The sequence below is a fragment of the Bos taurus genome, chromosome 13, assembly GCF_002263795.3.
Source record: "Bos taurus isolate L1 Dominette 01449 registration number 42190680 breed Hereford chromosome 13, ARS-UCD2.0, whole genome shotgun sequence".
NCBI classification, from domain to species: Eukaryota; Metazoa; Chordata; class Mammalia; order Artiodactyla; family Bovidae; genus Bos; species Bos taurus.
In genome coordinates this window covers 12,567,343-12,590,801 of record NC_037340.1, presented here as the reverse complement: position 1 = coordinate 12,590,801, position 23,459 = coordinate 12,567,343, and the positions used below count along the sequence as shown (strand labels likewise).

Genomic DNA, 23,459 nt, shown 5'->3' with positions numbered 1-23,459 from the left:
CACAATGCATGTTCCTCTTACCACATCTGACACTTGCCCCAGCCTTATCCATGCTACATGGATGCACAAAATTTCTGGGTATCAGCAATAAAGAAGAACAAGAACTGACAGGTGCCATGACATGCATGAACCTTGGAAAGACCAGGCTAAGTGAAAGAAGCCAGTCACAAAAGATGAAATATTATATGGTGATTCTATTTATATGAAGTATCCAGAACAGGCAAAGTCATAGAGACAGAAAGCAGAATACTGGTTGCCAGGGGCTGGGGGTGCGGGTGTGAGGAGTGGTTGCTGATGAGTGCAGGGCTTCTTTGAGGGGTGAGGGGCATGCAGTTCTGTGACTATACGAAAAACCACCGAATCGTACATTTTTTCATAGATTTTATTTTCTATGTGGAGCATTTTTAGTTTGTATTGAATTTGTTATAATACTGCTTCTGTTTCATGTTTTGGAGTTCTGGCCTGGAGGCATGTGGGATCTTAGCTACCAACCAGGGATCGACCATGCACCCCCTGCACTGGAAGGCAAAGTGTTAACCACTGGATGACCAGTCAAGTCCCGGAATTGTGCATTGTAAGTGGGAGAATGGTATGATACGTGAGTGGTATCTCCATAAGGCTGTTACCAAAACACAGCTGGCAGTGAGGAGAAAGGAGGAAAAGGAAGAAGTGAGCATAGGAGGAAATGAACTGCGAGGTTGGGAGAACTCAGAGGGGGATCAAGAGAGTTCCTAGGAGGAAGGAAAAGTATGTTCTTACAAAAAAAAATCAAAAAAGGGATTTTACCCAATACCTGAGAAGACTGCTATCTCTAAAGTGTGTTCTGGAAACTGCAGGAAGGCAAAAAAAAAGAGAGAGACCAAAAAAAAGCCTGGATCCATGTGGCAAATGTGGGAAACAGAGGGCAAGGCTGACAGCAGATTACATGCACCAAAGCTGAGAGTCAGCACAACAGAAAGCAGAGTGGAAAATACAGCCAGGACAGAGAGACAGGAAAAGAATTTTGAAATAAAAATTAGGTTGAAAGAGACAGAGAGCGCACTTTCTTTCTCCTGGCCTCAACAACACAGACCCCTCTCCCTCCGCCTTCTCTGCGCCCTCTCCTTCTCTTCCAGGTGGATTTCCTATCCCAGCTCTGTTCGCAACAGGCTCAAGTGGGACCCTGCCCCTTCCCATCCGCCAAAGGGGTCCTTCCTGGAGGGCCCTTTGCCTTGCTCTGATGACAAGCCCAGGAAGTCAGGGGCCTCGGGAACACACACAGGGGCTGAGCAGGGTTATGAGGCTGGCACGAGCTCCCTCAAGCATCCAGCTCCCGGGCAGCAGTGTTCCTGGTCCTCAGCAGAAGGCTATTCACGGATGGAGCCAAGCAGAAACGATCTTTACTAAGTAACCAGGAAAGTCCCTTGATGCCAGGCCAACTGGCAGCTTGTGAGAGCAGACAGTTCTGGAGCGGGTCACATCTACTTCCTCTCTCACCAAACATCTGGCCTGGGCACTAGACCATGAGGCAGGAAGTCCCGAGCACTTGTTTTTAGCTGTGACATGTGGTCTGGGGGCAAGTCCTTTCAACACAGAGCTCGTTTTCCATTCTGCACTCATGCAGCAGCTTTTTACTCTGAGTAGATCAGAGTGGCAGACAGTAACCTGGTCACTGTTAGGGTTCCCATCTCACAATTCTAAACGTTGAGTAAGGAAACCAACCATCTCTTGGGCACATAGTGAGTCACTGGGTCAGGCCAAGATTAGAATGCATCAGGCCCCAGATCTAGGTCTTATCAAACAGGCCCAGGTTAATTGTTGGGGTGACACTCTGATGATGCCTTAAACTTAAAGCTATGAGAGCCATTATAACAGTCTGCTCATAGGCTTTTTTAAAAAACGTTACACCTGTTTTATTGTAAGAGAGTCAAAACTTAGAAAGGTTAAGTCGCCTAAACTAGGAAAAAAACCTCTTAGCTTTCTTGATTCCAAATCCTCTGGGTGCATGCTACGTCACTGCAGTTGTGTCTGACTCTTTGCGACCCCATAGACCCTCTGTCCATGGAATTCTCCACGCAAGAATACTGGAGTGGGTTGCCATGTGCTCCTCCAGGGGATCTTCTTGACCCAGGGATCGAACCCGCATCTCTTAATCCTCCTGCAGTGGCAGGTGGGTTCTGCCACCTGGAAAGAACCCAGGTGGATTCTACCAGTACTGCCACCCGGGCAGCCCAAATCCTATAGGCCTCCTCTAATTTATCTAGTCTTCAAATAATACAATAGACACACCCACATCCACATCCCTCCCCAACAAATGAGTCACAGTTAAAACTCTAAATTGTGTAAATTTTTAAAAATTTACACAAATCTTTAAATTGTAGAAGTTTATTATTTAAAAATTGGACATAAAGGAAGCAGTCCTGGCTGCCTAAGACAGTCTGGGGGTGGGGTGGGGGGTGGGGCAATGCTCTTCGCCCTTTGTGAGGCTTTTTTCTGTATTTTTTAAATTTACTTTATTTTTAATTGGAGTATAATTGCTTTACCATGTGGTGTTGATTTCTGCTGCACAGTAACATGAATCATATATAAGTATAGTGCATCTCCTCCCTCCTCAGCCTGCCCTTCCTGTTTTATTTACTTTGGTACAACAAGTCTCCAAAGCAGAAGTACACCCACTCGAGGCCAAGAATGGGGTGACTTCACTCACATTTGTTCAGATTTGTGTACAGCAGCTCGTTTAGGGACTAAATGTGACTTGGCTTTTTGAATATGTTTTGTGTGTATGTGCTCAGTCACTCAGTTGTGTCCGACTCTTTGCAACCCCACAGACTGTAGCCCGCCAGGCTCCTCTGTCCATGGGATTCTCCAGGCAAAAATCCTGGACTGTGTTGCCATTTCCTTCTGCAGAGGATCTTCCTGAGCCAGGGATTGAACCTGAATCTCTTGCACTGGGAGTCAGATTCTTTACCAGTGAGCCACCTGGGAAGCCCATGACTATGCTTCATATTTGAAAAGCAAGGCATAAAGTGAATACACTTCCCTTTTCCAGAACCAGGCAATCAGAATGTCTGTCAAATCAGACGTCCTGTACGTGTCTATGCAATCATGTGTATGCAAATTAGAAGTTTGAGCCCTGGGAAAAGTTTTAAAACATAATCACCAGCATCTCACCCTTACTCCACCTACTTTCCACCTAATTCACAAGTCCGAGAAAGTCCAAGATATACACAATTAAAGAAAAGATTTCCTGTAGAATTCTACCACCAGGAAGCATTTATTAAATACCTAAGTGCTTGTGGTTCTGGACTAAGCTCTGTGCAGAGGGAATTGCATAGAACTGGTCTCTCTCTTGTTTTCAAGACCTCACCTTCTAAGGTAAGCAGAATTCACCTGGATAAACAGGTTCAGGACAAAATGACAGCGGGTGGGAACTTAAAAACATACCAGTGGCTGGCCACTGAAGTATTCATCTGGTCCATGTCAGTGCATTTTCGGGGTGGGGAGCCAGGAGAAAGCATGTGGGGGTGATCGAGTTTCCCAGGGGCCTTGGGTTCAATTGCAGACGCTTCCCACATCTCTTGAAAGAGATCGGCGAAGCAGGCTGTAGGATGAGATTGCTGCCAGGAGGGAGGAAGTAGTGGATAAACACCTGGGCTGGAAGAGGAGGGGGCAGAGGGCAAGCAGTGAGGGTGTGGCCAGAGAGGTCAGCGAAGCAGAGAGAGAGGGACAGATGAGGAGAACACAACAGAACAGCTCTCGCTGCAGCCCCACCCACGCCTTTAAGCCCAAGGTGTTCCTGAAGCCTTAGATTCTAAGACGGGTGTGACGGGTGGGGCTGGGGAAGAGGAGGATCTCAATGAGGTTAACACGTGTGGATTGGAGTCAAGGAGTGAAGGGCACAAAAGGGAGTCCTGATAAGTGACAGGATCAAAGGCATCAGGAGAATCTTTAAATCTGCTCTCGGGGATGAGGAGACCCCAGCAAAGCCCTTGGTATTTCTGTAGATGAGTGAAAACCACTCAGAAGGGGATGAACAGGGGCCAGAACATCTCGGCTGACCCGCTGACTGTAGTTTACAGTCAGGCCTTGTAAAAGGATAGGGGTGAGTATCAAACCTGACTTGGTGTCACGAAGCCCCCAGAGGAAAAGAGGATTTTGTCTTTTAAAGTCATCAGATTTGCTAATTAATAGCTACAAGCTTTCCAAACTTTTTTAGACCACAGGTAGAACCCTGGTCCCACCACAGTCCAGACCCCACACACAGATAATGCACCTGTAGAGAGGGGCTGGGTCCCAGATTGAAGCATCTCATTTCAACCCCTTCAAATAACACACATTTTCCCATAAATTATGCACGTTTGTAAAAAGAAACATCTAAGGCATTTTAATGAGGGAACAAGAAGATGGAGAGCATATAGCCAATGAATGTGTTCAGTGGCCACTAATTCTCATGAAACAACGATTATAATTATGACAGTGAGATACTACATCTTTGCAAAAGAGTGGTAAAAATTCAAGATTGTCCATAGCTAAGGTAGAGAAATAGATTCTCTTCCATACACTGGCAGTCTACTGATAACACTTTAGGGGGTGGGAATTTGACAGGATCTATCTTTGTGAAATGTCCATGCCTTTCTGCCAGCAATTCACTTCTGGATGTCTGTCCCAGTTTCCATCTGTTCTAGAGAGTTATTCAAGTGTATGCACAAAAGAATCAAAGAATGTTTATTACAGCAGTGTCTAAAATTTGGAAAAAAAAAAAAAGGAAACAACTTAAAAAGCTATCATTAGAGATACTAGTTAAATCTTTGCACATCCATGAAATACACTGTAGCAGCAAAAAAATAAATAAATGAATGAAGTAAATTCATATGGAAAAGACCACATCAATAGTCTTATGTGAAGACATATCACTGACTGCAAATTGAAGTTGCAGAAGGCTACATGACATTGTTCATGCAAATACATACACTAAATTATATATTTCTCTATGTAAATATGATCACTCAAATGAAAACAAGAAAATCTGGACATTTATACCAAACCATAACTGAGACTAGCAATTATGTCCAGGGTAGTAAGTAGGTTGGGGAGCGGGGAATTCAGAGGGATTTTTGTCTTTATCTGTGTAGAACTTTCTCTTACAATGAGAATATATTCATGGGTTACTTGTGCCAGTAAAAAATGGATTTTAAAAGAATGAGGAATGCAAATGAACTTACAAAACAAAAATAAACTTATAAATATAGAAAAAAAAAAACTTATGGTTCCAAACTTCTCTGGTGGTCCAGTGGTCAAGAATTCATCTGCCAATGCAGGGGACATGGGTTTGATGCCTGGTCTGGAAAGATTCTTATGTCTCAGGGCATCTAAGCTGTTGAGCCACAACTAGTGAGCCACTGCTCTAGAGCCGACGCTCCACAAGAGAAGCCACCTTGATGAGAAGCCCATGCGCCACAATTAGAGAGAAGCCTCTGCTCACCACGACTAGAGAGAAGCCCGTGTGCAGCAGTGAAGATCCAGGGCAGCCAAAAATTAATTAACTTTTTAAAAAAGAAACAAAAAAGAAACTTGTTACCAAAGGGGAAAGAGGGTCAGATCAGATCAGTCGCTCAGTCCTGTCCAACTCTTTGCGACCCCATGAATTGCAGCACGCCAGGCCTCCCTGTCCATCACCAACTCCCGGAGTTCACTCAGACTCACATCCATCGAGTCGGTGATGCCATCCAGCCATCTCATCCTCTGTCGTCCCCTTCTCCTCTTGCCCCCAATCCCTCCCAGCATCAGAGTCTTTTCCAATGAGTCAACTCTTCGCATGAGGTGGCCAAAGTACTGGAGTTTCAGCTTTAGCATCATTCCTTCCAAAGAAATCCCAGGGGAAAGAGGGTGGGGAGGGATAAATTAGGAGTTTTTCTTAAAATATTCACGCTGCTCTGTATAAAATAAATAACCAGCAAGGACCTGCTGGTAGCACAGGGAACTATGATCAATATCTTGTAATATCCTATAATGGAAAAGAATCTTAAAAAGAATATATATACATGTGTATTTCTCTGAATCACTTCGCTGTGCACCTAAAACTAACACAACATTGTAAGTAAACTATATTTCAATAAAATTTTTTAAAAAATAAAAGCAGAAAAAGAATGAGGGGAATGAACAGAGCATCTGTCTTCATGAGCCAGACAAATAAATAGAGCTGACTGCTGAGAAGGATGGAGCTTCTTCCCAGGGAACAAAGCAAAATTACCCACTTCCTTCTCGCCCTCACACCCTCTCCTCAGTGCAGACTGGATGTTTAACACATGGACCCATCCATCTCTATTGGCTGGGTGGCCCCAGCAATCTATTCTGAAGCAGTGGTACCCCAAACCACTGACCCACCCTCCGCAGAATGAGGAAGACACTGGACCAAGAACCATCACTGAGGGAACTTCCCTGCTAGGTCCTCGCTGCAACTCGATAACCTATAGTTTCAGAACTCACCGTCAGACCATTTTCCTTGATTCACCTCCAAGGGAGTTTGATTTATTACACAGAGAATTCAAAGAGCCTCAGTCTCAGTGAGTCTGCAGTATCTGTGGTTTTAGAACAGATACACCAGACTAGTTTGAATATACTGAATTGGCTCTTTAACAAGTCACCCACAAGAGAACTGGTGACAAAGATAACCTATGAGTTGATGGGCACAGAAAGTAACCCTTTTCAGATGAAAAGACTGGAAAAAAACAAACAGATAAACAGCAACAAAAACAACCGAAATCAGAAGACTGGGGAAAGAAAGAAACCTGATTTGAAAAAAAAAAACCCTCCATGTTAAGTTGCTAAGTCTCATTTTCCTCAGTATTTTCACCTTCATATTTCACTCTTCCTTTTTCATTTTCCTACATGAGAGGTGAAAATACTGAAGCGTGAATGAGCCCTTTATCCTCAGAGAATGTTTGGCATAAAAAACAACTGCACAAGCTTTTATTTTCTTTAGAGGGGAACAAAACAATATTTTCCATCTCAACCCAGCTAACAGGAACATTTAAAAAATATTTTGCTGGCAGAGATTACAATCACAGATGCGCTGAACCAAACAGCATCACATTGCCTTCCTCATTAATTTAATGAATTGTGACTTCACACAGAGGTTCATATTCAAAAACTAAGTTTCCTAAAAGTAGTATTATGGTCTTGACTCATTGAAATTACAATGAGGCAACATGATCATATATTGAATCAAAGGTCTTATTGCAACAACTGGAAAAATATTCTTCTGTGTATACAGTGTCCCTGCTGTAACCCATTTTTTGGCTCTTGGTAAATGACATAAAACCCACTTAAAATTCTATTGTTTCCTAGAGGGGTGGGATGGGGAGGGAGGTGGGAGGGAGGTCTACGAGGGAGGAGACATGTGTATACCTGTGGATGATTCATGTTGATGTATGGTAGAAATCATCACAATATTGTAAAGTAATTATCCTTCAATTAAAAATAAAACAAAAATTTTTTTAAAATTATGTTGTTCAGTTGCTGAGTCCAGGCAATGTGTGTATACACATATCTGTATAGTAATACACTATATTTCAAATGTTTCTGTACATTTGAAATTTTTCATAATAAAAATTGGAAGAACTTCAGTTGCTTCTTTCAAAATCTCTGTGTGGTGACCCCAGTACTACTACACCTTTTTCTGGCTTTCTCATGTGTAATAACTTAGAGGCAGATGGCTCTGACCTTCTCTGACTCTACTTTGCACGCTGGCTTGTGTAACTCCATGTCTCTTCTAAAATAAGCTGTCTTTGGACCACTCCCTGTCTCACTGTGGCTCATCACAAAATGTCAAAGCTCTTTGCCCAGCTTTCCCTGTTCTCAGCATCCAGCCCTCCCTCCTGCTTCTTCTTGGTCCCCATCATCCAGGAGCTGGTCTGCTCACCAATCCTCTGTCTTATCGTGCATCTCTGCCCCTGGGGCATCGTGCCAGGAAGGTGCTTCCTATGACTGATCTAAGGTCCAGCTATTCCAGTCAGCCTACGTCTTGCTGCCCCCACTCATCCCTTGTCTTTAGCACCTGGAGTCCGAACCATATACATCCAGAAAGAGTACCCACCTGCTCCTAGCATGCAAATGGAGCATTTCCATTCTCAATGAAGTTACCACCTCGGTGATTCCCTCTCAGCTACTTAAAAACCCGAGATGAAAAGAACAAGCATCAACTAACAGGTGTTGGAAGGTAAATTATTTACCACTTTCAAAGCAGTGGTGTTCTAGAGGAACACAAAAGCAAATCAGCTAAGAGTACGTGACCCTGCCGTGTGTTCGTTCAACACAAATTGACAGAGTATCTATGCGGGTGCTTTTTCTGGGCACTTAAGATACATCAATGAATAATACAGATAAGCCCTCAAAGAGCAGATATTCTGTGGGGAGCAGGGGTGCAAACATAACTAATATATACCTCTTTTATAAGGGTGATGATCCCACTCATAGGGATTTCCCCAGTGGCTCAGTGGTAAAGAATCCACCTGCAAGGCAGCAGACTCAGGTTCAGTCTCTGGGTTGGGAAGATCCCCTGGAGGAGGGAATGGCAACCCACTCCAGTGTTCTTGCCTGGGAAATCCCATGGACAGAGGAGCCAGGTGGACTGTAGTCCATGGGGTTGCAAAAGAGTCAGACATGACTGAGCAACTAAACAACACTCCCACTTATGAGGGCCCCACCCTCATGACCTCATCACTTCCCAAGGTCCCCATCTCCTAAAACTATCACAATTGTAGATCAGGGTTTCACCATATAATTTTGGGGGAGACAACAAATACAAAATTCAGAATATAGCAAATAATGAGGTTTCATTGAGACAATGATATTTGCGTAAGGACTTGAAGAAGATGAGGGAGTCAGCCATGAAATACTTAGAGAAACAGCATTCAGGGCAGCCGTGCAGAGGGAACCCAGCAGGGGATGAGCTGAGTGAGGTTGCATCACTTCTCAAGTGTGGGCACTCAGGCGCTCAGCAACTCACACCAGAGGACATGATTCCTAACTGGCTTTCTCCTTTCCTTTCCTCCAGACACACCCTACTTCAGCACATGGGGCTTTCCAGCTACAACACAATCTTCCACATTGCTTAAGGCAAATGTCCAATGCATACTATATTAGGTAGGGCAGCAAATAGATAACTGTGTACTTCTATATCTCTCGACTGTCTACTACAGCACAGATCTCAAAGAAGACACTAAAAAACACATCTGTCCATAGAGAACAGGCTTGTGGTTGCCAAGGGGGTGGGGGGAAGGATTGGGAATTTGGGATGAGCAGATGTAACCTATTATATTAATATATAGGATGGATAAATAACAAGGTTCTACTGTATAGCACAGGGAAATATATTCAATATTCTGAGATAAACCATAATGGAAAAGGATATGAAAAAGGATAACTGAATCACTTTGCTGTACTGCAGAAATTAACACAACATTGTAAATCAACCTTACTTCGATAAAATTTTTTCACAATCAAGTCTGTTAACTGATTTATTATTTAATGGCCTTGCATATTATCAAAATATCTCTGATGGTTCAGATGGTAAATTATCTGCCCGCAATGCAGGAGACCCAGATTCAGTTCCTGAGTTGGGAAGATCCCCTGGAAAAGGGAATGGCAACCCACTCCATTATTATTGTCTGGAGAATTCCATGGACAGAGGAGTCTGGAAGGCTACAGTCTATGGACTCTGCAAAGAGCTGGACATGACTGAGTGACTAACACGTTCATACTTTTAATATTATAAAAACCTTCACCACTATTTCGGAAACTTTTTCTTCTTTTGATTTCATGTTATGTCCTTTGGAAAACTGTAAATAGAACTTAGCAAATGGTAAGGGAATAAAAGAAATATCCCACTCCAAATCTCTGATGGAAACCAGTCAAGTCAGTGTGTGGGAGGAAGAAGGCAGACAGAAAAGATGGAAGGAGGGAAAGTCTTTCTGTGGGAAACCCAGCCTCAGGGAGTTCAGTTCCATTTCGCCCTCTGTCCAGGGAAACCTCAGTAATCAAGGCAACCTGGTTTCAGAGGAAGTCTCTGTAAACGGAAACAAATGAGGCAGACTGAGGACCTACAATTTATACATTTTTAACTTAAAAACATGAGTTATGAATCATGTTTATCCCACACGGAAGTCATTATAGAAAGTGGAAGATGGATAAAGAAGCAAACATTAAAATTTCATCTATCCTGACTCTCAGTCATGTATTATCACCTAGCTATACACACACACTTTAAAAACCACAACAAATAAAATTATCCAACTGGAAAATACCTTGTTGCCTTAATAAGATTGATTTTCATCTTAACAATGACTGAGCAATAGTAATATTTCTAACTAGAAGAAAAAAACAACTTTCTCTTCAGGATCTAGACTTCCTGATACGATGAAGGCAGGCAGGTTGTTTACTTCTTTACCTTGCCCTGACACATGTGTTGTCTTCTGCAGAACATGATCAGTTCTGGAACACTACCAGCCATGGGCACAGGAGTCCACTCAATCATTTCATCAATTCGTGCATGGCCATGTCCATGTGCTGGGACCACAATGTTGAACAAAATAAGCATGGTCCCTGTCCTTAGGGAGTTCCCTATCCTGGAAGGCACAAGACATTAAACAGGAAAATTCACAAACAAACATTTAAATTACAGTTACGGTAAGAACTAGAACGATCTCTGTTCGTTTCCAAGGCAAACCATTCAAAATCACGGTAACCCAAGTCTATGCCCCAACCAGTAACGCTGACGAAGCTGAAGTTGAACAGTTCTAAGAAGATCTACAAGACCTTTTAGAACTAACACCCAAAAAAGATGTCCTTTTCATTATAGGGGACTGGAATGCAAAAGTAGGAAGTCAAGAAACACCTGGAGTAACAGGCAAATTTGGCCTTGGAATACGGAATGAAGCAGGGCAAAGACTAATAGAGTTTTGCCAAGAAAATGCACTGATCATAACAAACACCCTCTTCCAACAACACAAGAGAAGACTCTATACATGACCATCACCAGATGGCCAACACCGAAATCAGATTGATTATATTCTTTGCAGCCAAAGATGGAGAAGCTCTATACAGTCAACAAAAACAAGACCGGGAGCTGACTGTGGCTCAGATCGTGAACTCCTTATTACCAAATTCAGACTTAAAATGAAGAAAGTAGGGAAAACCACTAGACCATTCAGGTATGACCTAAATTAAATCCCTTATGATTATACAGTGGAAGTGAGAAATAGATTTGCCTAGATCGGATAGATAGAGTGCCTGATGAACTATGGAATGAGGTTCGTGACATTGAACAGGAGACAGGGATCAAGACCATCCCCATGGAAAAGAAATGCAAAAAAGCAAAATGGCTGTCTGGGGAGGCCTTGCAAATAGCTGTGAAAAGAAGAGAAGCAAAAAGCAAAGGAGAAAAGGAAAGATATAAGCATCTGAATGCAGAGTTCCAAAGAATAGCAAGAAGAGATAAGAAAGCCTTCCTCAGCGATCAATGCAAAGAAATAGAGGAAAACAACAGAATGGGAAAGACTAGAGATTTCTTCAAGAAAATTAGAGATACCAAGGGAACATTTCATGCAAAGATGGGCTCGGTAAAGGACAGAAATGGTATGGACCTAACAGAAGCAGAAGATATTAAGAAGAGGTGGCAAGAATACACAGAAGAACTGTACAAAAAAGATCTTCACGACCCAGATAATCACAATGGTGTGATCACTCACCTAGAGCCAGACATCCTGGAATGTGAAGTCAAGTGGGCCTTAGAAAGCATCACTACGAAGAAAGCTAGTGGAGGTGATGGAATTCCAGTGGAGCTATTTCAAATGCTGAAAGATGATGCTGTGAAAGTGCTGCACTCAATCTGCCAGCAAATTTGGAAAACTCAGCAGTGGCCACAGGACTGGAAAAGGTCAGTTTTCATTCACCAAAGAAAGGCAATGCCAAAGGATGCTCAAACAACTGCACAATTGCACTCATCTCACATGCTAGTAAAGTAATGCTCAAAATTCTCCAAGCCAGGCTTCAGCAATATGTGAACCATGAACTTCCTGATATTCAAGCTGGTTTTAGAAAAGGCAGAGGAACCAGAGATCAAATTGCCAACATCCGCTGGATCATGGAAAAAGCAAAAGAGTTCCAGAAAAACATCTATTTCTGCTTTATTGACTATGCCAAAGCCTTTGACTGTGTGGATCACAATAAACTATGGAAAATTCTGAAAGAGATGGGAATACCAGACCACCTGATCTGCCTCTTGAGAAATCTGTATGCAGGTCAGGAAGCAACAGTTAGAACTGGACATGGAACAACAGACTGGTTCCAAATAGGAAAAGGAGTACGTCAAGGCTGTATACTGTCATCCTGCTTATTTAACTTACATGCAGAGTACATCATGAGAAACGCTGGGCTGGAAGAAGCACAAGCTGGAATCAAGATTGCCGGGAGAAATATCAATAACCTCAGATATGCAGATGACACCACCCTTATGGCAGAAAGTGAAGAGGAACTAAAAAGCCTCTTGATGAAAGTGAAAGAGGAGAGTGAAAAAGTCGGCTTAAAGCTCAACATTCAGAAAACAAAGATCATGGCATCTGGTCCCATCACTTCATGGGAAATAGATGGGGAAACAGTGGAAACAGTGTCAGACTTTATTTTTCTGGGCTCCAAAATCACTGCAGATGGTGACCACAGCCATGAAATTAAAAGACGCTTACTCCTTGGAAGGAAAGTTATGACCAACCTAGATAGCATATTCAAAAGCAGAGACATTACTTTACCAACAAAGGTCCATCTAGTCAAGGCTATGGTTTTTCCAGTGGTCATGTATGGATGTGAGAGTTGGACTGTGAAGAAGGCTGAGCGCCGAAGAATTGATGCTTTTGAACTGTGGTGTTGGAGAAGACTCTTGAGAGTCCCTTGGACTGCAAGGAGATCCAACCAGTCCATTCTGAAGGAGATCAGCCCTGGGATTTCTTTGGAAGGAATGATGTTAAAGCTGAAACTCCAGTACTTTGGCCACCTCATGCGAAGAGTTGACTCATTGGAAAAGACTCTGCTGCTGGGAGGGATTGGGGGCAGGAGGAGAAGGGGACGACAGAGGATGAGATGGCTGGATGGCATCACTGACTCGTTGAACGTGAGTCTGAGTGAACTCCGGGAGTTGGTGAGGGACAGGGAGGCCTGGCATGCTGCGATTCATGGGGTCACAAAGAGTCAGACACGACTGAGAGACTGAACTGAACTGAACTGAAGAACTAGCTTCCACAGTGGTTCAGATGGTAAAGAATCTGCCTGCAATATAGGAGACTCGGGTTCGATCCCTGCATCAGGAGGCTCTCCTGGAGAAGGAAATGGCAACCCACCTCAGTATTCTTGCTGAAAATTCAAGGACAGAGAAACCTGGCCAGTTTACAGTCCAAGGGGTTGCAAAGAGTTGGACACAACTTAGCAACTAACACTTCACACTATGGTAAGTTTTAGGAAAGAAGTTTAGAGAGAGCTGGTCTAGCAGTGGGAGTGAAGATGCCAAGGGGGCAGACTTTCTTAAGGAAATAATGCTTAAACTGAGGCCTGAGGTAGATTAGGTCTTAGCCAGGACATGAAAGAGGGAGGGAGGGTCCTCACAAAGGGAAGGGACTCAGTGCTTTCAAGGAACTGAAAGATCAGATTGCTACAGATAATTAGAATGGGAAGGGATTGTATTAGTTACAGTTCTCCAAAGAAACAGAACAAGTAGGATGTGTATATATAGAGACCTATTATAAGAAATAGGTTCATGCGTTTCTGGGGGCATGTAAGTTCTAATACCTGAAGGATGACACAGCAAGCTGGAAACCCAGGAGAGCTGAGAGTATAATTCCAATCCCAGCCTGAAGGCCTGAGACCCAGGGGAGCTGATGATGTAGTCCAGTCTCAAGTCCAAGGGACTTAAGATCCAGGAAGAGTCAAAGATACAGTTTTGAGTCTAAAGAGAAAAAAAGTAAATGTCTTAGTCCAAAGACTTTCAGGCAGGAAGAAGTCTCCATGCTCAGGGGAAATCAACCTTTTGTTCTATTTAGGCCTTGAACTGATAGGGTGAGGCTCACCACATTACCGAGGATAATGAGTAAAAAAGGAGAGTTAAAAATTAAAATAAGAAGAATCCTTCCACCTTTCTACTCCAATCTGATAGAAACTCTCTCATTCTTGCTTTTGTAGAGAAGGAATCTTAATCAGTGTGAAGAGAAAGTCATGTGCCCCTAGTGGCCGGGAGGAATATTAGCACAAAAGCAACAAACTTGAATGCTGCTGCTGCTGCTGCTAAGTTGCTTCAGTCGTTTCCGACTCCGTGCGACCCCATAAACGGCAGCCCACCAGGATCCCCTGTCCCTGGGATTCTCCAGGCAAGAACACTGGAGTGGGTTGCCATTTCCTTCTCCAGTGCATGAAAGTGAAAAGTGAAAGTGAGTCACGCTAAAAAAAAGTGAAAGACTCGCTAAGAGTCGTGTCTGACTCTTAGCGACCCCATGGACTGTAGCCCACCAGGCTCCTCCATCCATGGGATTTTCCAGGCAAGAGTACTGGAGTGGGGTGCCATTGCCTTCTTCACAAACTTGAATAGGAGTTGGCAAACCACAGCCTACAGGTCAAATCTGTCCTGCCCACAGCCTGTATGTGTTTTTGTACAATCTGTGAGCCAAAAATGCCTTTTACATTTTTAAATGGTTTTCTGAAAAGCAAAAGAATACTATTTCATGACATGTGAAATATATCTGAAATTCTAATTCAACGTCCATAAATCTTGTTGGATCACCCTTCGCTGGGGGTGCTCTCATGCTATGAGACAAAACTGGGTCATTGTGAAAGAGATGTGTGATCTGCAAGGCCTAAAATATTTACCATCTGGCCTGTACTGGTCTGAATGCTTGTATCTCTCCAGAATTCTTATGTTGAAACCTGACACCCAGTGTGATCCTATTAGGATGTAAAGCCTTTGGGGGTGAATAGGTCATGAGGGTGGAGCTCTCATGAAGGGGATTAGTGCCCTTATGAAACCCCAGAGAACTCCCTCACCCCTCTGCCCCTCTGTTACACTACACTATGTGAAGTTACAATAGAAGGCACAGACTAGGAAGTGGGCCTTCACCAGACACTGAATTTGCTGGAGCCCTGATCTTGAATGTCCTGGTAACAGAATTGTAAGAAGCAAATTTCTCTTTACAAGTCACCAGTCTGTGGTATTTTTGTTATAGTTGCCTAAACCAATAAGACATGGCCCTTTACAGAAGAGGTTTGCCAGCCCTCAAGGTTAAAGGGAATGGACAGGTCAGAAACTCAAGAAAGGAAGAGTCAGGCAAAGCTGTAGAAGGTAGTCCCATCCCACCTTCATCCTGACACCTCACAGCTCATGTGAGCACTGAGCTCACATCAGAAAAGGGTCTCTCTGTGAGGCTTGTAGTACCTTACAATGCCTTGGTTGTTCAGAGGCCTAGGGAAGGGAAAACAATGAACATACCATGCAGCCTGTCAGCACATTACATATAGACTCACATTTGGATTATTATTGCTGTTGTTTGATGATTGTGTGTTTTTATGCTAATTTAAAAAATGTTCCTTGGGCTTCCCTGGTGGCTCAGTGGTAAAGAATCCGCCTGCTAATGCAGGAGATGCAGGTTCGAGCCCTGATCCAGGAAGATCCCACATGCCGCAGGGCAACTAAGCCCATGCACCACAACTTCTGAGCGTGCACTCTAGAGCCCAGGAGCCGCAACTACTGAAGCCTGCGTGCCAAGAGCCTGTGCTCTGCAACAAGAGAAGCCACTGCAATGTGAAGCTCGTGCACAGCTAAAGATTAGCCCCGACTCTTCCCAACTAGAAAAAAGCCCTCACAGCAATAAAGACCCAACACAGCCAGGAATAAATAAACAAAATTTGAGGGGGAAAAAAATATTCGTTTAAGCAAAAATCCACTCTGCCTTTTAGAGTCTGACATCCATCACCAGCCGTGCATTCTGACCATGTTGGGGGTGAGTGACATTTTCCTACAATGCTGGCTCATTATTTTTGCTCCTGGATTTGCAAATCCAAGGATCAAATGGCACAGTCTGAATCCAGCTCAGAGGGGAGGGAATCCCACCAGAGGTGCCCTGAAACAAAGCAAACAAACAACTTCAAAACCACATCAGGCAATCTGGACCTGTTACAGGACAGATGGAACTCTGAATTGTTTGATTCCATCAGCAGAACAGAGGAAGGAAATGTTTTAAAATGAGATTATGTTATTTTCCCCAGTTCTTATTATGAAACCTTCCTGAAATGAACTTTAAATATCGGCAGCCCCTTTCATGGAGATGAATGGGTTTCAGCCAGCAGGAGCATTGCAGGAAAGTGGCTCCATTATGAAAAATGTGGAGAGGCAGAGGTTGAGTTGAATAGTGGATCCCTGTGGGGTCCTTTGGCTGGGTGAAAAATCAGGCTCTCAAACACAGCTGTGTGTGTTAGGAAGGGCCAGATGTCTTTGAAAAATCTATGTGCCCCATATAAACATTAATTAAGGGGTCCTTTTGCAAAAGACATCAATTGTAATGAATAAAAAGTCCTCTGAATTCTTTGCCCTCAACAGGAAAATGATTGACAACTAGCTATTGTGTGGAGAAGAAAAAATACACTGGAAGTTATGAAAATTTCCCCTAAATAAAATCATGTGATAGTTCTTTATAATGCTAGGTTTTCTATACAGAATTTTCCAAGGGATGTTGTCTGTATTATCCAGCCCCAAACCTTGTTAAATAAAAATAAAAACTTTAAAAAAAAAATGGTGTTTTTCTAGTGTTCCTTGTCAGTGAGCATCCAGGCATGGCTTGGCTAGGGATGTTTTCATTTGTCTCTGTTGTATACACACACACGCACACACACGCACACACCCCTCTAAATATTGGGTTCCTCCAGATCCCCTGAGTTATGGAGCGCATATCCAACTGCTGATCTGACATTGCCCCTGAGAAGTCTCAGAACAACTGAAATTTAATTACCTTCCCCGTACTCTTCCTGGATAATTTTCTCCTGGTCTTCACCAGCTCTGTAAATGGCACATCCATCTATGCATCAAGCCAGATTTAGGATTCATCTCAATTCTCCTATTGTCATTACCCAGCCCACAGACCATTCCAAAGAATGACTTGAAGTGTAAATAAGCCTGTATCATTGTTCTTTTAAGACCTTCTCTGACTTACCATCACTTTTAGAATAAAATTCAAACTCTTCTTCCTTAGCCTGCAAAGCCTGCGTGGTCTGGTCGGGTAATTTTTCGAGCATTTGCTCAATTATTCCTTCCTCGGTCACAATGTTCCAGCCACACTGGTATATTCCAGTCTTCACATGCTAATTCTCCACTCTGAGCTCTGGGTTTCTGTTCCCTGTGTCTGCACAGCGCACCCCCACATGCTTCATAGACAGCCGCTTTGACAATAGAGCATGCTCTCAACTTCCTTTTCCTTTAAATGATCAGCATTTGGGGCTGAACTGTCACTACTAGAATTCAACATGGCCCCCCAAATGCACCCTTCCTCTCTATCTAAGCTCTGGGTCACTAAGAAATAAGTCAAAGGAGCCAAGCAGATGAAAACCGAAACATTGCCTTTACAACAGATAAAATAGATCTCGGAGAATGTGGCTTATGTTATCTGCAAACAAGTGGCTTCTGGACACTGTCACCAAGTTCAAATAGACCTGCCCCCACCAGTAACAGGCTCTGCTATGTCAGAGCACACCTCCCCTTGTAGGGGTCTGGCCCCTGGAATATTGACAGCAGGGAAGGGCAGAGAAGACCTGCATTTTCTGCAGACAGTCTGATTCTCTAAAAAAAGAAGAGGACGCATCTGAACCCTGCAAACCCAGTATCTCTTTCCAAACGTAAGGAATTCCTCTTCCTCTAAGCTACATGGCAGAAGGAGACTAGGAGTGTTATACTACCAAAGCTTCCTCCACATGGTAGGAAGCATCAGAAGTTGAGAAGTGCTCTCTATTGTGCCCCTCAGCCCTGTCACCTCCTTTAAATGACTGCCTTGCTCCCCTCCCCTGGGCTGGGCTCTCCATCTGGCTCTCCTGCATTCCTGCATTCATCTCCCCCATTACCATAATGATCTCCTGTGTGTCTGCAAACTTCCTAAGGGCAGAGGCCAGGGACAATAAAGAGTGGAGGGAAGATATACTGTGGGCTGGTGGGGAATTCTCTTGCAATACCCCACAGGTTGAGGGATGACGCCAACTTGGGAATGGAATGCCAGCTAGGATGGGACTATCAACAAAACGAGAGCAGCCCAAGGACCGCAGCAGAGCTGGCCTGTGCTCAGAAGCCGCTTCTGGAGAGCTCCACCTTATCTCTTCCCAGCCTCAGAGAGAGGGATAAACCAAAAGGAAGGTTTGTCCTCCTCACACAGGGTTTTGTGTGACTTTTTTTTCCTTTCCTTTTTTTTTTTTTTTAACATACTGAAAACAGAAAAATACCCATCAGACAAAGGCTGCCATGACCTCAGGTTTCAATGGTTCAACCCCTGTTGCAATGACTCAAAGGTTAAGTGGTTCAAGGTGTGTCACAATGACTTTGGCTTCCCGGTGACACAATGCGCTCTCACACACTAAACTGATCTGATTTTAAAACCAGTGCAGCTGCAGCTGAAGCTGAAGTCTGTCTCTACCAAGGAGATTTAAGCAGCCCCCATATGTGGGGTATAACACGTACACAGTGCTAATTTTTGGCAGGTATGACTGAGAAAGTGGTCTAATCACTAGTTATAACCAACAACTCTGTGCTTTCTCATCCTACCATTCACATTCTCTGCAAAGGGTGGTATTTAAGTCTGAACTATTGCAGAGAACAAGGAAGAATGTGCTTACATGTAGGGCAAGCACCCCATGGGGAGGACCAACCTACCAGATTGAGGACAGCAAGAAACAGAGTTATTAATATGTAAGTCACAACCTAGATGGAACAAGCAATATTCCCAGGACAGAGCAAAGCTTAACCTTGCTCTCCGCCCCCCTCCCCCATTCCCCACCATGAGACCACGGGGACCAGGGGACAAGTTGGGAAGGCAGTGCTGTGCACGGCTACTGAGAAAACACCAAGACTCCCGTAGAGCTCGGTCTACACATATAGACTCACACATAGACCTGTGCATGCAAATTTGTATAAATAACCCTTACAGAGCCACATCACCCCACTGTGCTCCACATACAACTTCCAGTTATACCATGTCCTTTAGTGGCTTCTTCCTTTCAAAGAGCCCTCAGTGTTTCTGTTAACCTTCAGCTTTACTGAACTGTCCAACCAGGGAGGGTGTGGATGCTTAGTGGGACTCACCTGAGCCCACACGCTATGCTAAGTGAAATAAACCAGTCATAAAAGGACATACTGTGTGATTCTACTTATATGAATTTCCTGGAAGAATCAGAATCATAAGGACAGAAAGTAGAATGGAGGTTGCTAGGGGCTGGGGAAGCAGTGTTTAATGGGGACAGAGTTTTTATTGGGGAGGATCAAAAAGTTCTGGAGACAGACAGTGGTAATGGTTGTACAACAATGTGAATGTTCCTAAGGCCACTCGACTGTAGACTTAAAATGTTTAAAATGGTAAATTTCACATTGTGTATATTTTTGCTGGATTTTTTTTTTAAAGAAAGGGAAAGTGAATTAATATTCATGGAACACCTAGCATATATCAGTACCACCATAACTGATGCTCATTTAATCCCAAACAGATCCCCTGGGTTCTGTGCAAGGCAGTCAGCAACCACATCTGGTCAGGTGTCCAGAGACCACCCTCCATTCTAGACTTCTGGCCTTTCTGGGAGGAGTGCACATACCACGGTATATGCCCCTGCCCCCAGGGCAATGGTCAAAAAACTGCCCCAACCTGCCAGAGTTTCCGGAGATGGGGCCCCACTTTTAGCCACCAGCTCTTTGTCCGTTGACGAGGAAGAGATCTGGATTCAATCTTCCAGGCCCTGGCTTGCCCCTGTTTCCCAGCCCAAGTATGGCTGCCCTATAGCAAAAGGGGTCCCCCATCCCAGGAATCAGAGTTCTGTGCGACCAGGGTCACATGCCTGTCAGAGATGAGGAAAGACACACAGCTCCATGAGCTGGGTGGTCTGCTGCTTGAGGACCTCCTGGGCCCCTGACAGCCTTGGTGGAACAGGAAAGACTACTATGGTAGAGACTCGGAATCCTTCTCAACACAGCATCCTGGGGTCAGAGTTGATTTAACAAGGTGAAACAACCGTTGTTATTTGATGGGCCTGGCCTTGGCTTTTGTTCTGACTTTCTCCAAAAGGCTGCCAGGGCTCCACGCCCCATCCCATGCTCAATCCAGTCATCTGAGCTGCTCTCCCCAGCCTGCTTCTTGGAGAAGGCGCTGATCAGATAGAACTTGACCTCCTAAAAAGGCACAAAGCTGAAAAATCCCACCTGCCATTGTCCTGCCTCCACTCTCCAGAGCCAGCTCCCGAGTTCTCATCTTCTCTCCTCTCGGCCCCAGGTCCCTGGGCCACGTAAAACAGGGCAACTTTACTATCTCGCTCCTTTTATTAACAACACCTCTGCCTCCCATCACCAAGGCCTGAGCCAGTTTGTTTCAAAAGCTTCTTTCTCTGTTAGTGAAATAGCACTGACTTCAGACTCGTGCATGGCCCAGCTCCACTGCGAGTGAAACAGACAGGACAGAGACACTCCCATTGCGGGTGGGAGATGCTGTTCTCTCCCCTGCAGGACTTCCCTCATCACGTCCCACCCCCACCCCCGCTCTCAATTCCTTTTACACACACACACACAAACACACACACACACATACACGTTTGGAACAAGAAGGAAATGATTCTACCCTTTAGATTCCAGGCCTGCTCTTGATCGTGGAGATAAGTGCACCCACACTGGCCAATGGCCTCACCCCAGCACACATGGCCACCTCAGGACAGCTGGACTGCAGTAGGGCTGGGCAGAGAAATAAGGAGGTGGCCCTGCCCTGGCCACTTGCACAAGCAGCTTTCAAACCAGATCAGCAGGCCCAGAGTTCTTTGTTCTTTCTGGTACCTGTCTAACCTGTGTTGAACCAGGGCTCTGGCTGCTCCCTCTCGGAAGGAAGAAGAGAAGGCTGCATTTCATTTATGGGAGCCCAGGAGCTGGCTCCCCACACCTTAAAACCACAACTAACCTGACTACAGGACTCTGGGACTCCAGTTCGGGACAGGGAAGCAGGGGAAGCCCGGTGTCAGATCTGGAGAAGGCCGGGCTCTGTGCATCCCTGCCTCCTGGTGGGACTCACCTATGAGCATTCAGAGGCAGCGGGGACCCATGTTCAAGGTCGACTTCTAAAGATCCAGAGAAGGCCTTTGCACCAGCGCCTAGGATGTGGCGGTGAACAAGAGGTGTTTCATTTGTTTGGAGCCCAAAGAAAAAGGCAGGTCAACCTGCTCTCCCTCCACCAGCTGCTTTAACAACCACTGCAAACTATAATTATTAATACATTTTGCCAGTTGGACCAGTTGAGGAAATGGATGGCTTCCCCTGCAGCCAAGGTGTTTGTTTGCCAGCCCTGGGGGTTCTGGGAACTATCCCTGAATGTCTTAGTCTGGCTTTTAACAAGCTTGACTTGTTCTGTGAGTCATAGTCCAATTAAAATAAAAGTGGTGAAGGAAAAAAAAAAAATTGAAGAAAAGACAGAACTCCATAGAGGATACACGACCAGTAAGCATGTATGTTACAGGACGCCTTCCTCTAAAAACACCAACCCAGGACTTCTCTGGTGGTCTAGTGGTTAAGAATCCACCGGCCAATGCAGGAGACATGGATTCAATCCCTGGTCTGGGAAGACTCCACACGCCACAGGGCATCTAAGCCCACATGCCTCGACTACTGAGCCAATGCAACCCTACAGCACATGCTCTGTAGCAAGGAAAGCTACCACAATGAGAAGCCCACACACAACTGGAGAACAGCTTCCACTCCTCGAAACTGAAGAAAGCCCATGCGCAGCAACAAAGACCCCCCACACACACAAATTAATTCATTAATTAACTAATGAAAAAAAAACGCCAACCCGAAGTCTCAACTTACGACACTTTGTCTAGCACGGAGGCAGCTATTGTCATGACAGAACGTTAATTTTATTTCTCACCCAAAAAATCCACCAGAAGTTTCCTTTTGGTCACCAGTGAATTTTAATCATTACTAAATTGTCAGAAATCTAATTTACATACAACTGCTTCAGAACCCCTCTATTGTATAAAAAGCAAAATATTCTTGGAATCTGAAGCTAGCAAAGCTCGGAAAACACCAAATGCTTTTGTAATTGTAGATAATAATAAGTGCTCATTTGGCATGAGAAAACATGAAATATAAACATCAGCTCATCAAAGGACTTCACATGTCTTAAAAAGGAAAGAAAACAATGCACTCCAGGAGCCAAACTCAACAAACCTGACTCAGAGAAGGTGTCCTTGGTCATTAGGCAGATCCACAGAATATGAAGCCCAGGGCAGCTGCACTCCGGGTTCCCCCTTGTTTTAAGTTGGACAGGTTGGGGCGGCCAGGCTGGGTTCCTCCACAGCCCTCAGAGCTCACCGCAGCTCACCGGTGCATCGACCTCATTTTCCAGGCAACGTTAGCTTTGGCAGAGGTCTGGGAAGAAGTACTTAGGGTCCCACCGGACCTCTGTACTCTGTGTCCCTCTCTCCCACACCTGGTCCAAAGCTAGCCCAGCCCAGAGACAAACTGTAAAGCAGGTAAAGGAATCTTCAACTTCCTCTACCTGCCCGCCCAAATGTCCACCTCACTCCTTTCCTTCTTCCTGTAGGCCCCAGCCCAGCCCTATGCACTCCTAAAGCTTAGGCTTTAAGCGAAAATGTGATGGTCTTTCATCAAGATGTCCATAGCTGCTCTTTGGCAGCTGAGCTATTGCCTCTCTGAACAGCATCTGCATTCTTGACAAAACTCTAAGTGATGGGTAATTTAACCATCCAGTTGACTGGGCCAAGGGATGCCCAAATAGCTGGTAAAATACTGTTTTGGGGTGTACCTAGGAGGATGTTTTCAGAAGACATTAGCATTTGTCTAGAGAACGTAAAGATTTCCCTCTCTGATGTGTGTGAGTATTGTTCAATCCATGAAGTGCCTGAATAGAACAAAAAGGCATAGGAAAGATGAATTTGCTCTCTTTTCTTGAACTGGGGCGTCCATCTTCTCCTGCCCTCAGATAACAGCACTTCTGGTTCCCAGACCTGGAATGGGACTCACCCCAGTAAAACCCTGGTTCTCAGGCCTTCAGGTTTGGACCAGAACCATACTACTGGCTTTCCTGGGCCTCCAGCTTACAAATGGCAGATTGGGAGACTTCTCAGCCTCCAACATCACACAAGCCAATCCCTCACAATAAATCTCCTTTGTATATCTGTCTGTCTATATATATCCTATTTGTTCTGTT

At 44.5% G+C, this 23,459-nt stretch overlaps 1 protein-coding gene across 1 annotated transcript in view; it reads right to left on the bottom strand.

Annotated features, from left to right (window-relative positions):
• USP6NL (USP6 N-terminal like) overlaps nucleotides 1–22,759 on the bottom strand; it is a 211,476-nt gene extending 188,717 nt beyond the window's left edge. Inside the window, exon 1 of the mRNA XM_025000678.2 lies at nucleotides 22,457–22,759. The gene's annotated coding sequence lies outside the window, so the exon portion shown is untranslated. The remainder of the gene's footprint in view (nucleotides 1–22,456) is intronic.
• Between the last annotated feature and the right edge of the window lie 700 nt (nucleotides 22,760–23,459).